The sequence below is a fragment of the Dermacentor andersoni genome, chromosome 2, assembly GCF_023375885.2.
Source record: "Dermacentor andersoni chromosome 2, qqDerAnde1_hic_scaffold, whole genome shotgun sequence".
NCBI lineage: Eukaryota > Metazoa > Arthropoda > Arachnida > Ixodida > Ixodidae > Dermacentor > Dermacentor andersoni.
This window is the reverse complement of record NC_092815.1, coordinates 143,110,685-143,131,409: the sequence shown is the minus strand read 5'-3', so window position 1 is coordinate 143,131,409 and position 20,725 is coordinate 143,110,685. Positions and strand designations below refer to the sequence as shown.

At 47.6% G+C, this 20,725-nt stretch overlaps 1 protein-coding gene across 2 annotated transcripts in view; it reads left to right on the top strand.

The window, feature by feature from the left end:
• The first annotated feature begins 947 nt into the window (after positions 1–947).
• The window catches only part of LOC126540648 (mite allergen Lep d 7-like), an 89,771-nt gene continuing 69,993 nt past the window's right edge, over positions 948–20,725 (top strand). For both annotated transcript variants that reach the window (XM_055076194.2, XM_072286561.1), the window contains exon 1: positions 948–1,061. The gene's annotated coding sequence lies outside the window, so the exon portion shown is untranslated. The remainder of the gene's footprint in view (positions 1,062–20,725) is intronic.

Genomic DNA, 20,725 nt, shown 5'->3' with positions numbered 1-20,725 from the left:
AATTGCTGACTGAACGCAAGATGGCTTCCCTGGAAGGATCGTCTCTCAGTGTTGCGCACGAGCGTGGAAGCCCGCTATCTGCGAAATGGCCGTGAGATCTGGGAGGTTTCCAATTGCAGCAGCGTGCTCCGACCGCCAAGATATCTCCCACGAAAGGACGAATCACTCCCGCGACAGACAGCTATACGCTCTGTCCCGCTTAAGTTGCATGCACTGTAGTCGAGGGTACAGACATATATACTTAGTTCAGCGCAAAAAAGCACGAAAGAATAGTAGCGCAGTGCAACTGATATGTCCACACTATGCCAATTTTCTGAGCACTGACCGATGTACGTCATACCAAACATGCTTCGGGAGAGCTGCGGGAATTAACTAGCCAACATGCCCACCTGCGTAGTACCATGTCCTTGACGAGCAATTATTTACCTCTTTATTTATTATCCGACAAGCGCTCACACCCCTGCCCTTCTAAAACGCAAACGCAGGCAGACATATGTGTTATGCAGGGTGACGTTCTATACTCTTGCGAACAATACTGTGACTCCGAGAGCGCCCACACTGTGGACGACAGTTCATCAGTTTCAGTGAGTCCCGTAATAGCGATCTCATAGCGGCAATTTGTGTCGTAATTTGCCTAACATATCCAAATGTTATCAGAAATCATTCTTGACGACAAGGTAGAGTTCGATAAAAGTCAAATTACGAGTTCGGTTATTACCTCAATCTGATGATTCTGATCAGACGCTGACAGGAAGCCTATTTCCTGCCCTACACGGTGTCGAGAGCAGGCAATCATCACAAGTTTATTTTCTTTCCTCGCTGCACGCAAGGGCAATCCTCGCCATCTTGCGCGTTCGCATCGGTAACGTTGCACGCAACTAAATGGAGGGACGGGACCCTCCTCCATCCGGAGGCACACGCGCAGAAGACCCTCCGCGATTCTCCGACGCACACGCGGAGACGGCCACGGGAGCAAGGGAGTGCGTTCTGTGAGCGGCGAGCCAATTGCACAGAACCGCGCGTAGTGAACGAGGACCACACAGCTGGACTACATCGAGAACGTGAGTTCCAGCTTTTGTACACTTTCTTCGCGCTGACTCCGTTTACGACTTCGGGCACGCCGGTGTCACAGTCCAAATTCGGGGCAGTTGCCTTTCGAGAAACGCAGTTTGTCGCCTCGGGCGCTAGCTTGGTTCGCACTATGCGCAGCTCACGCCACAGAAAGGCCTCATTGTACCGTCGCGAGCACCGTGACGAACGGCCACTCTCGAGAAAGGGCGAGTTAAGCCCGAGAAAAGCGCGCGGACGGCACCGCTAATTACTCCCGCGTTCTTAATGACACTCTCTCGGTGATGCTGTACACACCGCGCGCGAAATGACAAATGGAGGTTCAGAACACCCCGCCCTTTGCGCACGCCGACCTTTCGAGGTCACATCTCTCAGCGCGAAGGCAACGAAGGCAAGGCTCCGAATTCCGGCCTTGAATGGGCCTGCGACGATAACACCCGTGTCACCCAATGAAAAGATTCGTATTCGATTTTACACTTTCGAAACTTGAATGTTTGTGTACGCTTCGACGCATCGGCTGCATGGCCGAGTGTTAGAGCCGGAGTGCGCGGTTGTCCGAGTGCCTTCTGACGGCATTCACGGGCGGGAAGTCGACGAAGTTATTCCCCTCAGCCGCGTCGGGCTGAATGGCCTCTAGCCTCACCACGATGTTGTGCGCGGATACAGAGAATAAATACCGATTCGTACATTTAATTCGGTATTCTTCTAATTAACCTTCATTACGCGGCGCATTCTTTAGCACTCTCCCATAAAATGCAGGTGCCACGCTTTCCCAGGTCATCACCTCCATCAACATGGTGAGGCCCATAGCCTCTAATGGTCATATCCGAGGTTAAGGTGGTGTGCACAAGATGTCTTAGCAGTGTGAACAAAGGTGTTTCAGCGCAAAACGGCCGTTTTAATTTTGTTTTCGTCCTATTTGCGCTGAAATACCATGGTTATTGATGAACCGATCAGCATATACTCCAAGATTCTACCGCGAGAAGAAAACCTAAATAGTAATGAAAATACGCGTGAGTGACCAGTAACTAGCTAGCCCAATGGGCTTTTTACTTCTTTTATATTTTATATTCTTTTCCTCTTAAATTGTTACAACATTATAGTCACCGCCAACGCACATTGGTCACCTGCATGGTTTGAATTTATCTCGTAGCAGCTGCACCCACGAGAAGCACTGCCACGGTCGAGCATCACTTCCAGAGTATTTTGGAGAAAAGCGCACCACTGTTCTAACTTGTGTTCTATTCGAGTGCAGAGGGAAAAGGAGCAGATAAAAGGCAGAAAAAGAACAGATATATGTCCAGTGAAGCACTATAGTGAACTGCACAGTTAGCAATTTTAGCTTTATATAAATGTGGCAATATAAGCTCAACGAAGCACAGAGTAAGCCCGTCAGTTGCTTCGCCATAGGCGAGCATGGATTAATTTGTGTTTATAAATTTAGATATTACGAATTCAATATAGAAAGAAAAATAGTGGGGCGCTGGTTTTATCGATGTGACAAAATGCACCCGTAGCGCACGTGTGCCTGCACGAAATTATCTGCGTGTCGATTCGATCTCGTGAAAGCGCGTCCCAGTGCAGTGCGGGTGCTTATAGAAAGTAACGTCTCGCATTAGGGCTACAGTTAGCATTAATATTTTCAATTATTATCATACAGACGCAAACTCAAACGCAAGAGAATGTCACTTCCGAATGTGGACCCGACCACGAGCTGCACGGGATACGCGTGTCGCTGCTCCTTACGCGGTGTCGAATCCGTATGCGTACGACGAAGCGAATGGCGTGCGCGTCAATGCGCGTGGCACAATGCGGCTAGATCACCGTCGGCGGAACCTTTGGTCTCTGTTCGAGGAACGCTTACTCGGAACTTCATTGCGCTACTTTTTTTATATTTTGCTTATCAGTGTGATATGTACTATAGTGTTTTCAAACTGAGAGATGCAAGGTTTGTATGCACACATTCTAATAACCGAAACCAACTTGTTTCAGCATTCATGCCGGCCACGTGATATTGCCGCACAATTTGCAACTTCCGGCGCGTACACTCCATGGGCTCTATTCTCGACACGCGTGGCTGCTGCACGAGCGCCATTATCCGCCATGTTGACTCTCTGATTGGCTGTCGAGAGGTCACGTGTTTAAAACTTGTGCCACATGACGAAATGACGAAATGAGACGTGAACTGCAAGTCGCATCGACAAATTTTTTTTCTGGTGCTTGGCAGCCATACTGCAACGTTAGCGCTTCAGAAAGAAAGTGAACGGTATCATGCAGACTCCCGTGCAATGCACTTGCGATTTCGCGAATATGTGGTGGCAGTCCAAGATAACCGCCATGTCAGCTGATACTCCGAAGGCGTATACTGTGAAGAGCGTCACAGGAAGCGCCGTTTCGTAAAGGTCAATTCGACGTTCCGTGATCTTGCGCTGGGCCGCCATTGCAGATATTTTCCGCCATAATTTATGGTAATGAGCGGTCATATGCAATGGCAGCCGACAGGCATGCGTATCGCCTCATTTTTTCCTTCGTTTGGGGCCATAAAGATATATTGTTCATGAGGAGCGCTCACAGAATTTGCACCAGTCTCGGGTGGTGTGGGGAATTGTGTTTTAGTCCATCACATTTAACAAAAACAAAGCGTTCATTCGAAATAATATTGGTTTAGCAAGAAATGTACGCAAGGTGGCCCCTTGAAGTTTCCTCACGCAGTGTGAATAAGCAGCGAAATGAACAAGATATGGCCGATATGGCAGCGCCGGCGCTTGATTCGCTAAAGCGGCTACCTGTGGCGCGCTCAACGCTATATCGGGGATATTCGGCCGCTTCTCAGCCAGTTGCGTCTGGGCGAGTCACTTGCGTCTCACGAGATAGCGATAACGTGGCCAAGAACGCTCATCATCACTGGTTGGACGCGTATACGCTGTCTCAAGGCAGAAAACAGGCGCGCTGGCGCTAATACACGCCGACTCATTCTGGCTAAGGAAGCACACAACGGCGTGCACACAGCAGACAAGGGAAGCGCTTTCGGCGGAATAATCGTTCACTATGCGCCAGCTGCTTAATTTTTAGTGCGGAAGAAAACTGTTTTGCTTTATCAAGAGCGCTAGGTCTAGCGCCGCCATTTCAGTTTCTTAGGCAAAATGCCAAGTTTGCGTCCCGTTACAAAAGCAAAAAACGGGGTCATCAACGCCATTTTGTATGCATCGCGCCTACGTCGTGCCTCGAAGAAAATGGCGGGATGTCCAGATAGAGTCATATCTGGCACGGGCCACCCGCGCGTCTTTCCTCGCTATAGGCGCGTTAGCGCAGCGCAGGCGCATACGGCCTCGCAGACGCGTAGCAAAGCGTTTACGATGAGCCCCTCATGGCAAACCTTTAAATGGATCCTGAAACAAATTTCACGATTTCGTACAAACGTAACGAGTCGTTAGGGTAGGTCCTTCTGGTCATTAAATGACAGATTTAAGCGCTCCGTGTAAAGCTTAATTTATTAAAATGAGTTTTTTAAATATGCACCACTACTGATCACAGCGGCACCGCTCCGCTCAGTTTTCAGCCGCCTCGTTACAATCTACGTAGTTGGCGTTTATAGGTTATGCCCCATAGGCGACCTACCAGATTTTGTATACCCAGGTAGCGTGATTGGTAATTTTTGCGACTCTACGGAGAACGAATATTGTTAGTTATATTTGGAATGTTGGTTAACTTGTTTTTACAAAAAAAATAACAGAAAGAGCATACGCAACGACAATTTATTTCTACACTGAAGCATTTCCGGCAGAGCAAGTGTCGTCTGCTTGTGTAACAACATGCTCCGTGTTGACGCAAGCTGCACAGTCTGTGTCAGTCTCGAGCTTTCTTTTCGCGAGGACCACGAGTCGCACTTGTTGTGTTGTGGGCTGGAAACGTAGTGATTGGCGACATGTCAAGCTGCGACACCGTGTCCCTCCCCAAGGCAACATGCGAGCGGAGGGGCTTGGGGCACATCGGGCACTCAGTATTATATCGGCGCCAGGACCTGCGCGCTTGCCGACGTCACTCCACGTCAGAAGAATAGTGTTGTCGTAATACTCCGGCGTGAAGCGACGCCCGCAAATGCGTAGATCGTGGTGCCGATCGGATACCGGTAGCCCGATGCGCTTAGCTGCAGCGATTTTTTTCCCTTGTTATTGCGCATAGCTGAAAATATGACGCAAGGAGGACATCAGGCCAGATTTGTTTATCCAGCATTTATTTACGCATCACTTATTTACACGCAACCTTACTGAACAGCATGGAAAACGAAAAACGAACGTAATTCTGAACGTCGAACTAGACAAAAATATATCTTGTGAAATGCGTGATCACGAGGAGCACACCGCGTATTTGAGAATCATGCAACTGCCTTATTGTTGAGAGCTTCTTTTTTTGTTACTTAGATTTGTTGTCAGCGTCAAAGGCTGTCATTCGCGCTATAAGGAAAGTTGTTTACCGATATGTTCCCGCTGCGCCATATTACATGCCTCGTCACGGCTTCGCTTGTGTTTCCGTCTTCACGTACATGCGTAGAAATCGCAAAACTCTTCGGCGGCAAGCTGTTATGAGCTTAGGTTCGTCGCAAGTTGCCACTGATTTCATACTTTGAATAATATCTGCGTCTCGGACACCTGCTGCACAGCAGTTCAGCAGTCGTTCACAGTATCTACGAAACACATCACGGGAAACACAAGACCACTCGCTCGAGTTCTTTTACAAGCTCGTGGTGTTGCTGCGCGACAGAAACATTCACCTGCTTATCCAGTGTCAGCAGCGCCCTACATTTGGTGCAGTTCAGTTGTTTTAATATTGCATAGGTTGCATAGCCGACTACGTATACAAGAACGGGAATAATTTCTTTATTTTTTGACATTTTTGCGGCAGTAAATACTCTATTCCAGTCTTGATGACTCTGATTGATTCCGAAGGTACTCCCGTCTCTCATCCCTTGCACTGCCATTGCCTCAGCTGCAAGCTGTTGGGATCACGGGCAAATTACTCTGCAGCCTCAATTTATTTTGAAAATCGTAAGCCTAAAAGAAGCGTTTGAAATTCTGTAAGTAAAACAGCGAGTTGCAAAACGGCGCCTTAAATTTTTACCATACGTTTTCTTAAGACATTACTTAGATATATGTCGAAAAAGTTTTATTCATCATAAATTTCATAAATTCACCAAATTATCTTCGATAATTCCAGCGCGCACGCAAACACGCACACATGGACAAGAACACACCCAGGAGGCGCGCAGCAATCACGACTTTTGTTGCACGCATAGCACAAATTACTAGCGCAATATCAACGCTTGTAAGCGCCCGCACAAAAAGGAGCAAGTGAAGGCTTTCACAAGCGTCAGATGTCCGAGCAATGCACATAGCGTGGCGTAGCGGCGGTCACATCCGCGTGGCGTAGTGATGACGTCGCTGCGGAGCACTCAGGCCTTCCCTAAGGGCCCAACCACTGGCACGCGCGGGCACGCGCCTACGCGTCAAATGCGTCAGAAACGTCAGTCGCGAGCAGGCTGACGCGTCGAGACGCGATTTTGTCTGCTACAGATGCCAAAATATTGTTCGAAGCGTCGCCGGCGTCCACCAGTCAGAGGCCGCGACACTTCGGCTGTTGCTTCCTGCTGCTATACTTCATGGCCGCCGATGCGAAAACGCCGACACCAACGACCGTCCGAGTTCCTCGGACGCACGACACGCGCGACAGTGTTTCTGAAAGACGGTGTTGTGGTACTAGGCCGGCAACGACACGACCGACGACCGTGGGTAGTGGCAGTGCGACGAGAATTCGTAACTGGCGAGCGAACGAGCCCAGCTGAGGAACTCTGTTGAAGGAAATTAATTTCCAATTGGTTTGCGATGCAGCGATTAGAAATATGGCACTCCTGACTTCGTTTGGTGTGTGGTGTGATGAACCGTGTGGAACTTTCTGTGGTGTACCGCGGCGTGCTCCGTGTGTGATTTATGAGGTCTCAGGTGACTCACGCTTGACGGGTTACCTCTGCGCTGTTTTCAGCTGCAAAAATAAGTTTCGAAAGCGAAATACACAAGTAGCCGAACAATAGGAAGTACATCTTCAACCATGCCGTCTGTTTAAGCTTACAGTGTGTTTTTCAACTCGACATGTGAAACCCAGTTCAGTACAAGTTCACAGTACTCCTTGATTCAATTCTTTCAATTGCAGGCGTCTTATGGACTAGTTGGTGATAAATCACAGGGGTAGCACTGAAGAACACTGACGCACTGAAGGAAACATGACGCAGCACGTTCATGTTTGAGTTTGTGTGTCCTAGTACTTAGGCGCTGAAAAAAAAACATTTGTTTGCAATATGTGTACCATGTCAAACACATAGGAAGACCTGCATCCCACCAGACATATATGCATGCAGCTACGTGTACCAGAATTGCGTCGATGCCTGTGTGAATAGCAGCACATACTGAATCAATGAAACTGTTTTTGGCCTTTCATCTCTTTTTTCTTTCGTTTATTGAAAGAGCGGATGGTGTGAGTGCATGTGCAGGGAAAGAAACATGTGTCATGAGTACTTTAAATGCGCAGTCAGTATGTTTGAACTGTCCAAGGCTCCTCAGCTTCAACTAAAATGTTTCTCTCTGTGACATGTATATAAACTACAGTCAAGGAAAAGATCAAGTCAAAATCAAGTTGATAATGCATTTTCGCAGATTGCATGTGTTTAATTATTGAGTTAACACTTCCACTGTAACATTTTGATGATATACAGCATAGACGCTTGAAATAAATATGTTGTGTAAACGGTGAAGTGCACACGGCTGCAAAGTCAGTGAGAAAGGAAAAGAGGGCTGCGAGGCCGAAGTAAAGCAAGCATCCGGAGGAATGGCCACTTGTCTGCTTCTCTCTCTTACGATGGTGAAGTAAACAGGATACGCAAGGAGACATGCCCTGTTCCGTCGGAGCCACATCCTCGCAGTTCAGTGCAGTCGTTGGCCGAATGCGCAGACATTCACCCTCTACTGAGTGACGTCTCACTGAATGCAACAAATGCGAGCAACGTGGCTAATGTAAATATTATCAGCGACCTGCCCACGCAGCCCAAGTTTTCCTATAATACGCGCAAAATATGACGGGCTTCTTCAGTGCAAATGCAAACTTCCCCCTGCTTAGAGCAAGGAAAATATCACGCCAGCTTATCACCAGTCTGTGGGCATGTAGTCCCTGATTGACGTCCTAGCTTCTGCTCCACATTTGGACATTGATGGCTTAGCAGCTCGCGACATTTTGTCGAGCTCGGGTGGCTTGAACGTGACAAATAGCAGTTGTTTGTCCGCGGAAATGTTGCGAAGATGCATGCAGCGGCTGAGAAGACTGTTTGCATGGCACGTGAGTTCTGCCTGCCAATGTTCAGTGCCCAGGATCTTCTGCACTGCTGTTCCAACTGCGAACAGAGTGCAACACTCAGTGGCGACCAGCAGAGAAGCTATCTGTGCGCCATATGCCTCACCGGCGACAACCCGACTTCTATGGATTGTTCGAGCATGGTTTATATCCCCAATTATTTTACTGAAGTTGTGGCCAAGTTGTTGCGCATCAAGTTTCAAGCCGTGCCCAAAACTTGCTGCGTGGCCGAATGTAAAGGATGTAAATGCAGCGCGGGCAATGATAAGAGAAGATAGGAAGACGAGGCAGAAGGAAAGCAAGCATCTTTATGTTCACCTCTTACTGCAAATAGTGGCTCGCATATTTCACGTACATTTTATTGTCTAGAATTCCCTCACTTAACACTAATTAGATTGGTATGGGTACCTGGTCACAGAGGATTAGTTACAAATGAATTAGCAGACACCTTGGCGAGAGCTGCCCTTAGTGGTCCAATTGTCCAGATCATTCCTGTATCAGCTTTCATAACTGCTACTAGGTTCAGGAGACGGGTAGTCATGTGAGACTCTCGGAGCCTATCATTAACAAATTTAACTGATCACCGACACCTCCTACTCTCCTGGAGTAGAAATTTCTGCCGCAATACAAAAGTTGAAGTCCGGTTTACCAAATTCGGATGTCGAATACTTGTGTTAAACTATAATTTGCGTCGATCTGGTGTGGCGCCCTACCTCTGTGTGCTCATACTGTGGTGAGGACGAAACAATAGAACACTTCTTCCTGTCATATCGCCGTTTTTGATCATTAGGAAAACATACTTTAGAAGGAAAATTTCATGGCACCCGAGTGAATATAACGATTCCCAATATTCTATATTTCGGAGCCTCTTCTCTGGGACATTATTATAGAGATCTTGGTGCAGTTGTCATGAGATATATAATTGAATCAGGACGATTTCCTTGCTAAATTCTTATATTTTATCTAAATGTATTCTTTGCAGTTATCCAAAATTTCTTTATGGTGCTTATATTAAGATTATTTATAATCATTTCTCACAAATCACCCAGTTTTCGGCCAATCCACCATAGTGGGTATGGCCCACTCTCGAAGGCAAGCGATCAAGCAATCGGCGGAATGGCCTCTTGTCTGGTGGTGGTAACAACTTTATTGAGACTCTGCTCAGTTATGATCTGGCAGGCCCGAGTCCTAGAATGGCCCCTCCTGCTTCTCTTTCTTACGGCTGAAACATAAGTGCTAATACAGAAAAAATAATTTTTCTTGTCATGGAGCTAAACACATTGCACGTTTCCCAGCAGTCCCCGTATCAAACTCGCTTCGCTGACGAACTCGAGAATGCTCAGCGCCGGTCAGCACGCATTCTCTACTCCTGGCTTTACGGTGGCTGCTACCTCGTGCCAACCTAGGCGGATCGCCTCAGCGCCCTCAAGTGGAACACCATGCAACACTGGCGTGATGTTGTACGAGTCAGTGTACTCTGCAGGGTGCCTGACGGCTCTCTGGACAGCACTAATCTTTCTTCTTTAGTCTGTCTGAACAAGCTGTCAGGACCGCCTTAGTCCCGTCACGTCAGCACTGCCCGACAGAGAAACGCCATGCTTATATCTGGCATACAGAACTTTCTCCCCCCACCCCCCCCCCCCCCAACTCGGGGCCATTCGGACTCCATCCGACCAGACTGAACTGGCGCTCCTAGCGCGCGCCATCTCACGCCCTGGGAACACTAAATCAGCGCACTGTGCGGCCGTCGACTGCCCCGTTCTTGCCTTGTATGTCTGTGTAACGTGCTACGCGAGTGGGCAAGTGTGTGTGTGTGTGCGCGCGCATGTGCGTGCGTGCGTGCGTGCGTGCGTGCGCGCGCGCGCGTGTGTGTGTCTTGCACTTTGCAAACTTTTGCTCTATATCGCTGGCTATCAGACTCTAGCATACTGGTGTCAGCCGTCTCGTTTAGCCTAGCGAGCTGTCTAAAGGGACAAGTTCTCACTATTATTATTATTATTATTATTATTATTATTATTATTATTATTATTATTATCGCAGAGGAATTTCAATAAATGAACAAAAACTCTCATATCTGTTGTGTGTGCCGCCCTTCTCTGATCCTTTCTCTGTTTCAGCACTTTTGTTTTGTATTCTTTTCGTGTACACATATTATGCTCTGTTAAAATCGGTATTCGCGAAACTTACTTAAAGTGGTGTACAAACAATACCCTACGATTAAATGCTTCCAAAATTAGAGTATTAAGTTATACGCGGCAAATACACCATGTGCAATTTTCACACACCCTTCGAGATGCTCCACTGCGCAGGGTCAATAAAATGAAAGAAAGATCTTGGTGCATACTTCGACAAAACGCTAAGCATCTTTTTCCGCTATTAATATACGCAAAAACGTGTCCTTCACGCTCTTGGAATCGTTTGTCGTATATTACAGGACTTCCAATCGCTTGTTCCTTCTCTGAATTTGGGTTCTGCTGTGTGCGTTTCCCGACTAAAGTATGCCTCAGAAGTTTGGGGTGCAACGTGCAGATATAACTTCGACCTCTTCGAGTGCGTCCAGAATAAATTGATATTTATTTTCAAGCCCCATTTTTCCCGTTCTGGCGATCACCGTCCAACCCTCTGCAGTATACTTCAACTCCCACATCTAAAATGAAGACTGATTAAGTCATGCCTTTTGTTCCTCTATAAGGTGGTCTATGGCATTATACAGTGCTCAAAGCTTAAGTCTCGATTATGTGCGATTTTTCGTGCCGCAAAAGTAAAGCTAGCAACATTCCACAAGCTCCGCCTGACCTTGTTGCATTAAAGACTGTCCTACACACGGCTCGACTCCCAAAACATGTAATACGTATTTTACCTGTACTTACGTAACTCATGGTTAATTTCCTGTGTTTTACTTATATGTAGATAATAATGTTGTACGATCAACTCTATTTTACGCTTCCTTGTTTTCTGTTTCCCCATTTGTTCCTCTATCTCACATAGTTTTGCCTACCATATTTGTCTTCTCTGCACATTCTTTCCGCGCATGTTACTCTTCAAGTCCACCTGGGCACTATAATAAACATTTTATTGAATTATTATTATTATTATTATTATTATTATTATTATTATTAATATTATTATTATTATTATTATTGCAATGGAGTTTTTTCAATATGGGTAATTGTATATTTTTATGGTACAGTAGCTTTCGAGCAACATTGTTATTACGTGAAAATGTTCTAAAGCATAAATTAATAAAGTGCAATAAAACGCTATGTGATTAATAGTATGCATTGTGGTATTATATTTTTCTGAGGTTTTATAAAGGTTGGCTACCATCTCCCGTGCTGTGCAATCAAGTTATATGGCAGATCAATTATTCCGTACCTCGAAGAACAAATTGAATGTCTTCCTCAATCAAAACATCATAGTAGGCTAAAAACAATGAACAAAGTGGCATTTTTTATTATATGTTTTTATGTGTGTGGTGACTTCAAATGAGTGAATTCGGAAAATAACCGGTTTATATTTGTTTTTGATATTATGCAAACGAGCTGCCCTTTACATTTGAACAAGTGATTCAATAGTACGACTTGGCAAAGGGCAACCAATTATTATTAAAACCCTCGGATTCACAAGGTTGCAGTATTTTTGTAGTACAAAAAGTTACAATAGAACATGGCTTTCACAAAGTAAAAACTTGTCTAGCCATACACCAGCTGCTCAAAGTGAAGGCCTCCCGATTCAGTGCTCATGCGTCAAAGCAACCTGTAGGTGCCCCATAGGCGAGGTTACACACACACACACACACACACACACACACACACACACACACACACACACACGCACGCACACGCACACGCACACACGCGCACGCACGCACGCACGCACGCACGCACACGCACGCACGCACGCACGCACACGCACACACGCGCGCACGCGCACGCGCACACGCGCACGCGCACACGCACACGCGCACACGCACACGCGCACACGCACACGCGCACACGCGCACACGCACACACGCGCACACGCACACGCGCACACGCGCACACGCGCACGCGCACACGCACACACGCGCACACGCGCACACGCACACGCGCACACGCGCACACGCGCACACGCACACGCGCACACGCGCACACGCGCACGCGCACACGCACACGCGCACACGCACACACGCGCACACGCACACGCGCACACGCGCACACGCACACACGCGCACACGCACACGCGCACACGCGCACACGCACACGCGCACACGCGCACACGCACACACGCGCACACGCACACGCGCACACGCTCACACGCGCACGCGCACACGCACACGCGCACACGCACACGCGCACACGCGTACACGCACACACGCGCACACGCGCACGCGCACACGCGCACGCGCACACGCGCACGCGCACACGCACACGCGCACACGCACACGCGCACACGCACACACGCGCACCACGCACACGCGCACACACGCGCACACGCGCACACGCACACACACGCGCACGCACACACACACACACACACACACACACACGCGCGCACGTGCACGCACACACACACACACGCACATGCACACGCGCACACGCACGCACACGCGCACACGCACACGCACGCACACGCGCACACGCGCACACGCACACAAAAGAAAGGAATTAGGAAGGTACAAGCTATGATTGTAGTAACGTTTAGCTGTTCTAGACGTTTTTTGTGCGCCACAGGCGTCTCAATTTCTTTGCCTGATTTTCAGAGAGCCTACTTTTTCGCGTGTCGTTTCTATACCAACAAGTATAATTATATTTCGAACAAAGATTTTTCAATTGCACTTTGCACACTTAATTTTTGCATAGTTGGTTGCGCAATGATCCACCAAAGATGAAATGATACGACAGCTTTTGATAAGGCATGACACGGTCGTGCAGGTGTAGCAAAGCGATCTTGTGGACAGACGACGACGCGGGCACCGAATGCAAGCACGAGCGCTGATGTCGATATCTGGTGCACCAGTGTTACATCAAAGGCAAAAAAAAAATACTGTTACGGCAGGCTTACATTCATTAGTCAAACATGCCTTCTATATCTAAAAGAGCACAGAGATCACTAACCTATTGCTTCCAGCCCAGTCTACAGTAGGCTGTTTTTGACCGGACTTGGATGGTTGAATACAAAATGGTCAAAGAACACTGCGCCCCCGCCGAGGATCCAGCGTCGGCGCACGTCTGAGCTTGTGTCCTGTGTACGGTGTAATACATTCTCTACATATTGTTCTTACACCCTGGTCATATAGTTGCGTGCCCTTTCCTCCAACTGACGCGAAGCGACGCATTGGCTTCGCGTCGCATGCCAGTCTATAAAAAGTGCTGTTGGCTCCTGGCCCGAATACCCCTCCCCTCTCCCCGCTTCCGCCCCTCCGCTTGAAAGAACGCCCCCTTTTCCTTAGCTGGTTTCTTCGCCTTCCCTCTCCCAAGTTCGACCTGAAAATATAAACGCAAGATTGGTTCTGCTGGAGCATGTTATTGGAGGGACGGAAGACTTTTTTTCTACATTTCGCAGAAAACAGACAGACATGAGGAGACAATATGGAAGAAGTCTGCATTAGTCACTGTTTAGCTGACGGATTTTATTTTATGCGCTCGCTTTGTTACGCCTATTTCCAAAAAGGGAAGCCCAAGGCCCTAAAACGTAAAACTATTCCAATATGTTTTTATTCCAATCTCCTGACGTCAAATTTGCGTAACCGCCGACGCAAGCATCAGGCGGTCACCTGCAGGGTTGTCTGAACAGACCAATCAAACGCTCTCCTCGTTCATTGGAGTTCACTTTTGTTTGCTTGAAAAACGAATAACATTTCCTGCACCGAGCCGCTTGCCTTATCCAACAGGCTTACAAGAGGCGAAGAGCACGCTCAAGTGGAGAGGGATTCGATAGGGCCGAGCCACAGCACTGAAAGTTCATAACCGGATGAAAAGGGTGGTGCCGGCATCTGCGGTTGGTCCACTTTCCCTTACTTAGTTTGCGGTGGCTCGTCGACAATCGCGGCAGCATGCAACGGAAGCTTAAGAATGACGCTAAAACGAATCCTCAGCAAATAAGAGTTGGCAGAACGAGGTCGTAAACGTGCCGAAAGTGCTCGAAAACATTACACGGCCACGCAAAATGTTTTATTACACGCAAATAAACCCATGCTCTCCGGCAGGTTCGAGTAGCCGGCGCCTGATCGATCGGCGGCAGCCATCATTTATTCCTTTCAGAACGGGGCAGCGTGCGGTTATTCAGATGAAAATTCAGTTTTGTTCGGCATATTAATGCATCTTTATCACGTACACGTCAGTTTGACGCGGTGAGTTTTTGCGGTTTTGTGACGTCGCGTGAGAGGCTAGTGAAGTGGGCGCAGCCCTAAAACTTTTGACCAATAGCCGAGGGCTAATGACGAAGAGGCGTCGAATCAGAAATAACTATTTTTCTTTTGCGCGCTCAAATCATGAATGATCCGTGCGAACACATTATATCAGATGGGGAGCTATCGCGGTTTTCGTTACGTCGCGTGACGGATAGGTGAAGTGGGGGTGGTCCAAAAAAGTTTTTGACCAATCGCGGAGGGCTGATTGCAGAATTGGAATAGAAAAGTTTGGAATAGTTTTACGTTATCATCAGCCTTGTTAGGCCCACTGCAGGGCAAAGGCCTCTCCCATACTTCTCCAACTACCCCGGTCATGTACTAATTGTGGCCACGTCGTCCCTGTAAACTTCTTAATCTCATCCGCCCACCGAACTTTCTGCCGGCCCCTGCTACGCTTCCCTTCCCTTGGAATCCAGTCCGTACGTAACCCTTAATGACCATCGGTTATCTTCCCTCCTCATTACATGTCCTGCCCATGCCCATTTCTTTTTCTTGATTTCAACTAAGATACCATTAACTCGGGTTTGTTCCCTCAGCCAATCTGCTCTTTTCTTATCCCTTAACGTTACACCCATCATTCTTCTTTCCATAACTCATTGCATCATCAATTTAAGTAGGACACTTTTCGTAAGCCTCCAGGTTTCTGCCCCGTACGTGAGTTCTGGTAAGACACAGCTGTTATACACTTTTCTCTTGAGGGATAATGGCAACCTGCTGTTTATGATCTGAGAATGTCTGCCAAACGCACCCCAGCCCAATCTTATTCTTCTGATTATTTGTCTCATGATCCGGATCCGCGGTCACCACCTGCCATAAGTAGATGTATTACCTTACCACTTCCAGTGCCTCGCTACCTATCGTAAACTGCTGTTCTCTACCGAGACTGTTAAACATTACTTTAGTTTTCTGCAGATTAATTTTTAGACCCACCCTTCTGCTTTGCCTCTCCAGATCAGTGAGCATGCATTGCAATTGGTCCCCTGAGTTATAAAGCAAGGCAATATCATCAGCGAATCGCAAGTTACTAAGGTATTCTCCATTAACTCTTATCCCCAATTCTTCCCAATCCAGGTCTCTGAATACTTCCTGTAAACACGTTATACGTTACACGTTTACACGTTTACGTTACAGCACCCCTAAATTCCTGCCCGCGTTATCACGAACCATATGCTTCGAAACTAGCAATGAATAGAATTAGGATGACTCCACAAAACAAGGGTGCAAACAGCAGCTGTGCGCGCATATAGCTACGCTGTAGAGGGAGTAGTTTCGTTTTCTCCTGCCTTAGACGGGATGGCGTATGACACTTTTCTGTAAGTCGATAGATGGTGCTCGACAATTCAAATATTCCTTACTGCTATATTATTACGCCATCGATAATATCGTAAGGACACGTCTGCATACACGACGAAGAAGACAGCAAACGATAATAACTATTTATACAGTGCAAGCAGGTTAGCGGTGCAAAACTTCAAGAGACCAGCGTCTTGCTGATCAGGCGCGGTCCCAGAACAGCACACAGCGGAAGCCCAATGGCGGCGAATGTCCAGTCGCAAGAAAACGTGGGTTGGCTTCGCTAAATTGTTGATCCGGTTGATGTACTAATCCCATTGTCCTAGTCGCAGACTCTGTCAGGACCCTCCTCCTGCATCCGTTGTGCTTTCTTACACTTCCCTCAGCATTTGTTATCCGAGCTGTAAGCCATCTAGGTGCAGTACTGTAGCGCTTTCCTTTTCCATCAGCGCTGTCTACTGTGGTCTCAGGATGTGTCCGCGCCTGTAGCTTTTTCTTGCCGCGGCTGATGGGTGTGCTTGTGCACAGGTAACGTTGCATGTTCAAGTGTCGCTTGCCGACGAGCAGGCTGCCATGTGACTCGATCCCCACTAAGTAGACGCGTAGCGAACGACGCTTGCTTCGTGTCTTTTCACAGCCCCCCTTCCTCTTGTTGCCGCTTTCATTGGCACTGGCCCGGGGTGTAGACTGGCGGCAACTTCCTGTCTGGTTCCAGAAGGCGTTCGACTCATTGCGAGAGGACGTAATGGTCGGTGATTGGCAGCTCGTGGACCTGTGCTTGCGGCCGCCGAATTTGTCGTAGGAATTTCTTCCCTTTATTCCCATGACCTTCTTATTATCGCCGTCACTTCTGAACAAGGACTCACAAATCGCTCGACGTCGCTTTCTGGGATTTCGCCATCTCACTGTGCCTGATGAATTGCGACGAAGAGCCCTTGCGTTGGCCTCACTTTTGGACGCGGTTAGTACGTCCCCTGTCGGTGAACCGCCGGTCCTCCTGGCTCGGGGCATCCGAACGCTAGGCCCGTTCGGTGACGCTAGCCTGGCGGTCACATTCAGGTTGAGCTGCCTCGAAGCGAATCTTTTTGCCTGACTCCGAATGAGCATACGCGAGGTAGACGGCACGCTCACCTGCGTCGGCGTCTTGAGTCGTCTCGGCGGCATCTTCCCGATTCACTTTGCGGGTAGCGTCTTGACGGCCTTCTACACCTGGATGCCGACGGACGACCTCCGCAACAGTTCTACCCAGGCTACGCGACAGGGTCCACGCTGTGCTTTCTTCAACCACGGGGATGTCGTGCTGGTCTCCGATGAATACTGGGCGTACGCTCGTCCGTGAATGTGGGGCCGTTCGAGCAGCGTCCGCCAGCGCCCGTGCCAAAAGTGTTGCGAGGTGGGAGGCGCTCGTTTAAAAGTCTCGGCTTTAATTCACTGGACCAGGTGAGGCCGCCGGACCAGGAAGCGAAGTCCTACTCTTCTTCTTCTTCTTTCTCCGCTTCTTCTCCCTTTCTTCGTGTGTAGAGAAGCGCCGTTACAATATTAAACGTCAGGTATCATCATTGTTGCCCACTGAGAAAGTATGCCGAAATTTCTCGTGCTACGCTTCTTTAATATAATTATTAGTGTTGTACGCTTGATATTTGAAGATTTCAGTTTGTTTGGCCTTCAAGAGTGCGGAAAATGCCGGCGCTGTCGCTTAGAGCACCTCCTCGAACAAGTGAAGCTATTTTTAGCCCTGGAGGTCGTTCATAGCATATAGTAGAAAAATGAAGTTGATTGTTTGATTGCTCGAGAAGATCGCATCTCAAAACAATCGAAAGGCTTATTGATGTTCACAAGCACACACACAAAAAAACACACCAATGGACGTCACACGAACCCATGAATAAGTACGATCGGCCTGTTTCACAGCTAGATAAGACTGTTCGAAGTTCTGAATACACGATCGTCACGAACACACCTCGTCATTACCGCATTCGGCTCTGCCACATCTTGCGGAAAGTTGTTCAGGCATGCCGTATGCTGTATCAGTGACGCATTTGTTGTCGCAGTTATTGTGCGGTGCGTTACAACAGTAAAATGTGCCTATTCGACCTGCTGTCTGGCATCATTTTATTGCTCATAGATGAATGTTTTACGAGTAACTACATGGCATCGAATAAATGCGTTTAAATGCAGCATAAACGTACGATTGCATTGTTATCATTATTTGTAATAGACCATGATGTGAATCTACTCGCGCGTAACAAGGTCGAGATAGTGCGACGATTTAGTTCATATGCTATTCCTTTTGGGGATTCATCAGCGTTCCTAGACGCGCTCCGACGAAGTTATCACCGCGTTAAGCCAGTCGGGAATGACAAGAAAGGAAGAGAATCGAAAAAAAAAAACGAATCGTTACAGTACACCGGCCGAGATTTATCCTCTCGTTTAACGTCATGTTGCAAAAGCAAATATCTGAAGCATATTGGATGCAGTAGGAGGGGTAATTAGGCAGTGCTTTAGTATAGTACTGTCTAATTAACCAGACGAAGCCATACCACTGTTGTTACACTAATAAATTTCGCAGATGTCTTCTAGTGCAAGCCTCGAATCTACAAAACTTTTTTGTTATATGATGAACACATCAAGTGAAGCTGTGCATTTGATCCAATCATCTATCAAGAACAATAAGAAAGCAAGAATTTGGCTGATTAGGTTCCGGTAGAAAATACCTCGGGTGCAGTCGAACAAGAATTCTGTAGTTTGAGGCTTGCTATTACGGCTCGACCACGCAACTAACATTCATTCCAGAAAAAAAAAAAAAAAAATTGCGCGAACAAGTCCGCGGTAATCACAGCATAGCTAAAGAACCGTATATTTAATGTTCTCGCCGCCCCAAATACCTTTACATATGCATAACAGCCGTTAACATAGCAGGAAAGCTGGTGCAGCCCATCCTGACGCGAGAAAGCACTTAGTTTCCCCCTACATGTGCAGGTTTGAACTGCGAACTTCATTACTTATGTTTGTAACCGAAGGGTCACTCGCACAATAGAGCCTTATCTAATTTTTTTATATAAATTACCGTTGCCTCTTTCGTGACACTTCGTACATAGCACAAAGGAGAATAACAGCAGCAAATAGCACTAATCAGGCGGCGTCTGTAGTGCTGAACACGAGCAACCCTTTCTATGCGTTGAATAAAAATTTTCAATGGACTTCTAATTTGAAATTATTTGATTGTGCAAATGTGTTAACTTAGGCAGCACCTCGAATATGTCTGTGTAATACATGAAGGTTTCACGGTCCTATCCGTCTTGCAGCCTGGCATGTTATGTAATACTATGTAATCAGAAGCTTATACTCTTTACACGGTCTAAGTAACGTCAGGAGTTTCTAGTTGTAGGACGTTGGCTTACAGTACCTTCCATAGCACAGACATTGATGGAATGCCAGAACACTGGCGCGGACATTTGCTCCCAACGCCTCGCCAATCCCCATTCTGCGCAACTATGCATTTTGGTCCACAGCTGGTGACCGTTTTAAAGTGAAGCTTTGCTTCCCTACCCTTCCCCATTTTAGCGTGACTGCTACTGCTGTGCCATCGTTATCTCAGACTGAGGGAGGGCTTTTTTACGCACGTCGCAGCAAACAAACAGACACATCGGGACGGGATGGAAAACGTATGCGTTAATCACTGTTTCCCAGGCGGATTTCATTTGATGCGCAGATTTTGTTTACCTTATATTCCCCTCCCCTTGAAAAATCCACCGAAGTTGACGATACTCCCTGATGCGATCATTTCGGGATATATTGGCTCTGGCGTGGAGAACCTGCCTCGTGCGTTACCGTGCAAACGGACCGATGTGTGGCGTGACTGCTTCGCTTATGAGGATATCGCGGTAGGGGGCGCGTGGGTGATGCGTCGGTTAGTGTTCCTGTATATGCTCCCGCAGGGAGCAGAGTTGCGCATACCTTTTCCGGCGCCGCTCGCACCGCTATTGGCCGAGCGCGAAAAATGACGTCAAATGATCCGCGCCGCTGCGAAGCCAACTTTACGGGCGCATCGCCGACTCATGCGAACTCGTCGTTTCCGTCAGTACCATCGCCATTGCAATCAGTGGACCGTCGATCGTGCGTTCAGAGGAGCAGCTAGAAGCTCTTGCATCTTGAATCTCTTTCTATTTGCAGATTTGCTGCTACTAAATATTAAGCACTACTAAATAGTAAGTACTACTAAATAGTAAGAGTAAATAAAAGTAAGCTTTGCTTAAAATGTGCACATGTCAACATTTGAAATGCGCTTAAATCTGTGTCTGCACCGCATGTATCGAAAACGTGCAGATGTTGTGAACGATGGTTAGTGATAAATGGCGCTCTGTTAACGGTCACTGACATAACTGCAGGCACGATAGCTCTCTTGGCGACGGTCATTAATCGGCTGGTTTCGGCAGCCAAAATGCTCTAAGTGTCCTCTTTAAAACATTTCTTGCTTTCTAGCCATGAAAAGACAACTTCATATGCATGCTGAAAATCATTGCACCGCTGTTTGTGGCAACGTACTGCGCGTTTGCGAGCGAACTTTGGAGCTGTTCG